Here is a 7,109-nt window from a genome sequence, read left to right as displayed (position 1 = left end):
GTTTCTTCAATCTCTGATCTTCTTGCTCTAGCCGCCGAAGCAGCGCCGGCGGGACCGCCTACTCCTGCCTCCCGTGGCCGGCTGTGCTGCCGCGCAGGCCTCAGCGCCCCCTACTACTCCCACCGCTGGCCAGGGCATCCCTCTACTCACCCACACCCCCTGTTATTCTGCGGCGACGGCAGCCTCACACCGCAGCCGAACCGGTGAACCCTCGTACTCCTCTCTGCGCGGGCTTCCACTGCCGCGTCTTCCCCGGCTCTGCGTCGTCCCCTCCCTAGGCCTCACCGTCGTCCACCGCCATGGTGCTCTCGGCGTGGCGTGGTCAATGTGGTCAACGACCGACTTCCATCGGAAGAGTACTGCACGTGGAGAGGCTGGCAGCTGGGTCCACGGCAGCCGCAAGAAAGTGCCTCCTTATTACGCGGAAAATAATTATTCCTCCACCTGACAGCAGGGACCCATCGGACGGGCCACCAGTATTTCATGAAAAAAACGTTTCCCCCTGACAACTGGGACCCACAGGACGGGCCACCGTATTTCGCGAAAAAAACGTCCCCCCGCTGTCAGCTCGGACCCACCGGAAGTGCCTCCTTATTACGCACAAAAAAATGAATACCCCCCTGCTAGCTGGGACCCACCTTGGTGGGAGGCTGACTTGTGGGCCTACTAAGTTGACTGGGACGGAGGCCTTTGTCAACTTTAGTCAATATATGAACGATTCTAGCTCCAGTGACCGTACGATGTCCATCCAACGGCCGTAGTGCTTCTTCAACCTCTGGTCTTCTTGCTCCAACCGCCCAAAGCAGCGCCGGTCGTGCCGCCTACTCCTGTCGCCCGTGGCCGATTGTGATGCCGCGGAGGCCTCACCGCCCCCTACTACTCCCACCGCTGGCCAGGCCATCCCTCTACGCACCCACACCCCCTGTTATTTTGCAGCGACGGCAGCCTCACACCGCAGTCGAACGAGTGAACCCTCATACTCCTCTACGCGTGGGCATCCACTGCCGCGTCTTCCCCGGCTCCGCGTCGTCCCCTTCCTAGGCCTCGCCGTCTTCGACCGCCCTGGTGCTCTCGGCCCGGCGTGGTCAACATGGTCAAGGAATGGCTTCCATCGGACGTGGACTGTACGTGGAGAGGCTGACAGCTGGGTCCACGGCCGCAGCAAGGAAGTGCCTCCTTATTACGCGCAAAATAATTATTCCTCCACCTGACAGCGGGGACCCACCGGACGGGCCACCGTATTTCGTGAAAAAAATGTTTCCTCCTGACTGCTGGGACCCACCAGCTACATCTTCGCACGCAAGGAAGTGCGTCCGAAAAAAAATGATTCGCCCCCTTGACTGCTGGGACCCACCAACTACATCTTCGCACGCAAGGAAGTGCGTCCGAAAAAAACGATTCGCCCCCCTGACTGCTGGGACCCACCGGCTACATCTTCGCACGCAAGGAAGTGCGTCCGGGCAAAAAAAAACAAAACGATTCCCCCCTGACTGCTGGAACCCAGCAGCTACACCTTCGCACGCAAGAAAGTGTGTCCGGGCAAAAAAAACGATTCGCCCCCCTGACTGCTGGGACCCACCAGCTACATCTTCGTAGGCAAGGAAATGCCTGACAGTCGGGACCCACCTGGTCGAAGCGTACTGTGACGCCCTCGATTCGACCGTACACTAATCATACACGCAAATGTGTACGATCAAGATCAAGGACTCACGGGAAGATATCACAACACAACTCTAGACATAAATTAAAAATAATACAAGCTTTATATTACAAGCCAGGGGCCTCGAGGGCTCGAATACATAAGCTTGAAAACACCATAGTCAGCGGAAGCAACAATATATGAGTACAGACATAAGCTAGACAAGTTTGACTTAAGAAGGCTAGCACAAAAGCAACATCGATCGAAAAGGCAAGGCCTCCTGCCTGGGAGCCTCCTAACTACTCCAAGTCGTCAGCGGCCATCACGTAGTAGTAGGCATCAACGGTGGCATCTGGTTCCTGGGCTCCAACATCTGGTTGCATCAACCAGAAAGAAGAAAGGGGGAAAAAGGGGGAGCAAAGAAACCGTGAGTACTCATCCAAAGTACTCGCAAGCAAGGATCTACACTACATATGCATCGGTATCAAAGAAAATGGTTGTATCTGTGGACTGAACTGCAGAATGCCAGAAGAGAAGGGGGGAAGCTTAGCCTATCGAAGACTAGCATCTTCTGGAAACCACCATCTTGTAGCAACAGGAGGGAGTAGAGTAGCATAAAATAAAGTAGTAGTAGTGTTATCAACCTCGGCCAGAGATCCTTTCTCGACTCCCTGCGAGAAAGCAATCCCAGAGCCATACTATCCAGTTATCATCACAATCCAATTCTCATCACCATCCAGTTCTCATCACAAGTATCCAGTTCTAGTTGTATCGATCGGGATACAACTCCAAGTGTCTGTTACCGTAGGACAGGCTATCGATAGATGTTTTCTTCCCTGCAGGGGTGCACCAACTTACCCATCACGCTCGATTAACTCCGGCCGGACACACTTTCCTGGGTCATGCCCGGCCTCGGCCAAACAATACGCCGCAACCTGACCTAGGCTTAATAGAGAGGCCAGCACGCCGGACTAAACCTATGCTCCTAGGGGTCATGGGCCATCTCCCCGGGAACTCCTGCATGTTGCGTACGCGGCCGGTGAGCAGACCTAGCTACCTCCTTCAACAAGGCAGGTGCTTACGCAGTCCAACCCGGCGCGCGCCACTCAGTCGCTGACGTCTAATAAGCTTCGGCTGATGCATACGACGCAGAACACCCATACTATGCCCACGTGATGGTTAGTGCTATCAGGCCAGAGGCCCTTCGGATCAAATATCCAAATCGCAGTGGATTAGGAACGCGCGGTAACAAGCAGAGACTCACGAAAGATGTGACCCCGTCGCCCCGTCTCGAGGACTTGCGGCAAGGGCTAGGAATGCCCGGCCACGCCTCGTAATTATCTCGCGGGCACCTTCCAGGTCAACCCGACTCCACATCACTCGCAATTATGCTCGCGCGGGTACCCCTCAGGGTCGACCCGTCTTTAGTAACATGGTTCAGTGTAAAGTCATAGTAACCATAGTTATCGTGTGTCCAAACATCAAGGGGAAAACCCGAGGAATCACCCCCGGTGAATTCCACTCGATGTAATCATCAAGGCGAACGTAAGAGGGACCACCCTCGAGGTTCACACTTGAGGGGTTGCACGACAGAGTCGTATCGGAAGTGGTTAAGGTGGAATCACCCTCGATAACCACGACCGAATAACTACACTAGCAGGTTAACATCATAAGTGCTGATGAGGCCTCACCCTCGGCACTCGATAGTAACCCAGTAGTGTCGAGCAACTAAGGGGAAGTGATGTGCGGTGTCGGGGCCTGGTCTTCGATCCCGTTGATTGGATCTTCAATGATGAAGCGGGGGCAACAAGGACAAGGTGGGGGTCACTTGTGGATCACTAACCAAGCTATACTAAGCAGTTTAGGATAAGCAGGTAGGTAACAATGAGCAGGTTACAAAAGCAGGCTATGCATCAGAATAGCAGCAAACAATAACAGTAGCAAAATCTAATGCAAGCATGAGAGAATGGAATGGGCGATATTGGGATGATCAAAGGGGGGGGGCTTGCCTGGTTGCTCTGGCAAGGAGGGGGTCGTCGTCGACGTAGTCGATCACAGGGGCAGCATCAGTCTCGGGGTCTAACGGAGAGAAGAGGAGGAAGAAACAGTAAGTACAGAGCAAACAGGGGCATAACAGAACAACAGGCAGAGCTAGACATGATCTAACGCGGTGCTACATGATACCGGCGAAGGGGGAGAACACCCGGCAATGTTTCCCCGGAGTTAGGCATTTTCGGACAAACGAAATGGAGGGGGGAAGTTGTATGTTCGCTATGCTAGGGGTGTGTGGCAGACGAACGGAGGGCGTATCCGGATTCGTCTCATTGTTCTGAGCAACTTTCATGTATAAAACTTTTTCATCCGAGTTACAGATTATTTTAAACGAATTTATTAAAGATTTAACAATACCCGGAAAAACCCTGAAATTTTGCTAAGTCTGAGAATTCGTCAGTTTTTAAACATCACTTAGCTGTTTTCAAAACGCTACAACTATTGTTCTGTACATCCTATGATTTTATGCCTTATATCAATTTTGAGCATTTTTCTGTGATCTACAAGGTAGTAGCACTTTCATCTCTGTTAGAATGCATTTGCTTGACCATCAATAGCTCTAAAGTAGCTATGAAATTAAAGCTGTTTTCGGCTTTTCTATTAACAGAACATAGAACTTTGTGATTTTTATAGGAATTAATCCACACATCGAAAGGATTTGGCCCAGTGGGATAAAATGGAGTTTGTCAAGTATACCATCTACTCATATTTCTCTTAGCCTTGTTAACAGTTGTTTAACCGCAGTTTAGAGGCTGTTTAGAGGTCTATTTAGTGTAGAATTAGAGAAGCTAGCTAGTACCAGCTACAGTAACTAGAAGCAGTACACCGGCAACAAAATAGCAATGGACGCGGCAGCAGGCGGGCATGAACGAGCCCCGGCGCTCGCGGGCGCGGCTGACTGCGGAGAGGCAGTTGCGCGAATGAGCAGGGGCGCGGCCTCGGGTAGCAGCGGCCCTGGCGGGCGCGGCTGGAGTGGCGCGCAGGGCGCGGCCTCGACAAGGCAGGGCGCAGGCGGATGTGTGGCGCTTGTGTGGTGCAGGGAGCGGCGAGGCGCGGGCAGGGCAGCAATGAGGGGCGAGGCCGCGGGGAAGCAGCAGTGGGCGCGCGGCCGTGAGCAGCACGCAGCGACGACGAGCAGCGGTGGAAGCATGAGCGGCACGCAACAGAAGCAACACGTACATGGGACTCCGGCGTGTCCATGGCGACCAAGGCAAGCACGGGAGCGGCGGCTAACAGCGTGGATCAAGGGGGCAAAGCAGGGGGGTCGGAGGAGGAGCTCACAAGGGGTTCGTGGACATGGCCGAAAGGCACGGAGGTGGCCGGACGTGTTGCGCTCGTCGACGAGATGCGGCGGACGTGGCGGAGAAGACCGTGTGATGGCGAGGCAGCAGGCCGTCTGAGCTCCAACCGATAGGCGAGGACGACGAAGACGACGATGGCGAAGCTCCTGGACGTCTTGGCGCGACGAAGGGAAGCCGGTGGCCACGGGATCGACGACGATGATGACGACCGTGGGCTCGGCCTCTTCCAGGTCGTCGCATATGAGCAAGGGAGAACGGGATTTGGGGACTAGGGTTATTGGGAGAGAGAGAGAGAGAGGGACTAGGAGGGGCTGCCCTTATCCGCGAGGGGGAGCCGCGGGATACTCGACAGCGCGCCATCCAGCCAATGGACGGCGTGCACGCCCTGGCCTCGTTGCCTCTCACGAGAGGTTGGGGAAAGGCCAGCACAAAGGGGCCGGGCCACCCTGTAGTCACTAGAGGCCTGGTGGTACAGTGGGTTAGATCCCCCTTTTCCCTTTTTCTTTCTTTGGCATTTCTTTCTCTGATTTGCATTTTCTTTTGATATCAAATGATTTTGTAAAAATGTGAAACTTGCCACATAAATACATTGCAATATTTTGAGGGTGCACAAAAGTTCCAAGGCATTTGGAATTGTATATCTATTTTTTTAGAAAAAGGAAAGGTCGGTTAAAATGGCTGCTGGTCCACTGTTTAATTTCTAGGGGCATTTTAACAACTTAAATAATGTTGGTTTCTTCATATCAAACAGTTAGTGAATATTTGTAATAACATGAACACTTTTGTTTGCGTTTTAATAAATAATTTTTTTACTTTATTTTAAATTTGAGTTTGACTTGAATTTTGATCAAATGACCATTGGCTTAGTAAAACGGTGATGATACGACATCATTAGGGGAAGATTACTGTAGCATTATTATCAGGGTGTTACACGTACGTAGCGTTGTTATTCTGGTCGCGAACGTGTACGTACATATATACTGGTCGATGTAGAGGCGCGCACGTGTCGTAGTAGAGGCGCGTACGTGTCGTAGTAGAGGCGCACACGTAGCATGTACACGTACGTACAACGGCCAGGGTGCAAGAAAGAAAATACGGCCACGTACGTACATACAGGCAGGGTCTCGAACGCCTACTCGCGCATACGTACGGCCAAGGCTCGTGTACATGGCTGGGTCGGAACGGAGAAACATCGTCGTCGTCGTGTTCATGGGGAGGCAACGGAATGCGTCATGTTCATGGGGAGGCAATGGAATGCGTCGTGTCCATGAGGAGGCAACGGAATGCGTCGTGTTCATCGGGAGGCAACGAAACGCGTGGGAGCCAACCGGCTGGGTTGGAACGGAATGCGTGGTCGTGTTTATCGGGAGGGCTTGGACGGAACAGGCGATGGAAACGAGGTCTGGCGTACCGCAAAACGGAGGAAACGGCCTTGTGTTCGACCGACCACGTTCGAAACGGGATCCTGTTCATCGGGAGGGGTCTGGCGTACCGCAAGACAGAGGAAACGGACCTCCTACGATCGAAACGGGGTCCTGTTGATCGGGAGGGGTGTGGCGTACCGCAAAACGGAGGAAACAGACTTGTGTTGGAGCGCTACGGTCGAAACAGGGGTCCTGTTGATCGGGAGGGGTGTGGCGTACCGCAAAACGGGACTCCACGGGATACTGTTCATCTCCACCGTCGACCTCCTCCAGCCTCCACGGGCTCCTGTTCATCCAGCCTCCACCGCGCGCTACTCCACCGGCTACTGTTCAACCACCCCTCCACGGGCACCCCTCCACCGTCTACTGTTAATCCAGCCCTCCACACCACGGGGGCCTGTTCAACTACCCCTCCACGGGCACCCCTCCACCGTCTACTGTTAATCCAGCCCCCCACACCACGGGGGCCTGTTCAACCACCCCTCCACGGGCACCCCTCCACCGTCTACTATTCATCCAGCCCTCCACACCACGGGGTCATGTTCATCCAGAGGCAACGCCATCGTTCACTGTTCATCCACCCCCCCCCCCCCCCCCCCCGCAACGCTCACTGTTCATCCAATTGATCGGCTTCAGTTAGCATCAGTAGCGAAGGAATCGCTCGATCGCTCGGGTTCAGTAACGCGTAGCCTG

General features: G+C 53.8%; 1 long non-coding RNA gene across 1 annotated transcript; it reads right to left on the bottom strand.

Annotated features, from left to right (window-relative positions):
* Positions 1 to 1,734: 1,734 nt before the first annotated feature.
* On the bottom strand, positions 1,735 to 5,333 carry LOC147967768 (uncharacterized). The gene is made up of 3 exons (XR_015603871.1): positions 4,973 to 5,333; positions 3,649 to 3,718; positions 1,735 to 2,012 (listed from the first exon to the last, which is right to left on the bottom strand). It is a non-coding gene; the product is annotated as an uncharacterized LOC147967768 (long non-coding RNA).
* Positions 5,334 to 7,109: the final 1,776 nt, after the last annotated feature.

The sequence above is a fragment of the Triticum urartu genome, chromosome 5A (assembly GCF_056163025.1).
Source record: "Triticum urartu cultivar PI428250 chromosome 5A, HENAU_Tu73, whole genome shotgun sequence".
In the NCBI taxonomy this organism is placed as follows: Eukaryota; Viridiplantae; Streptophyta; class Magnoliopsida; order Poales; family Poaceae; genus Triticum; species Triticum urartu.
Note: the sequence above shows the minus strand (reverse complement) of the source record. Positions and strands in the feature narration are given on the sequence as shown.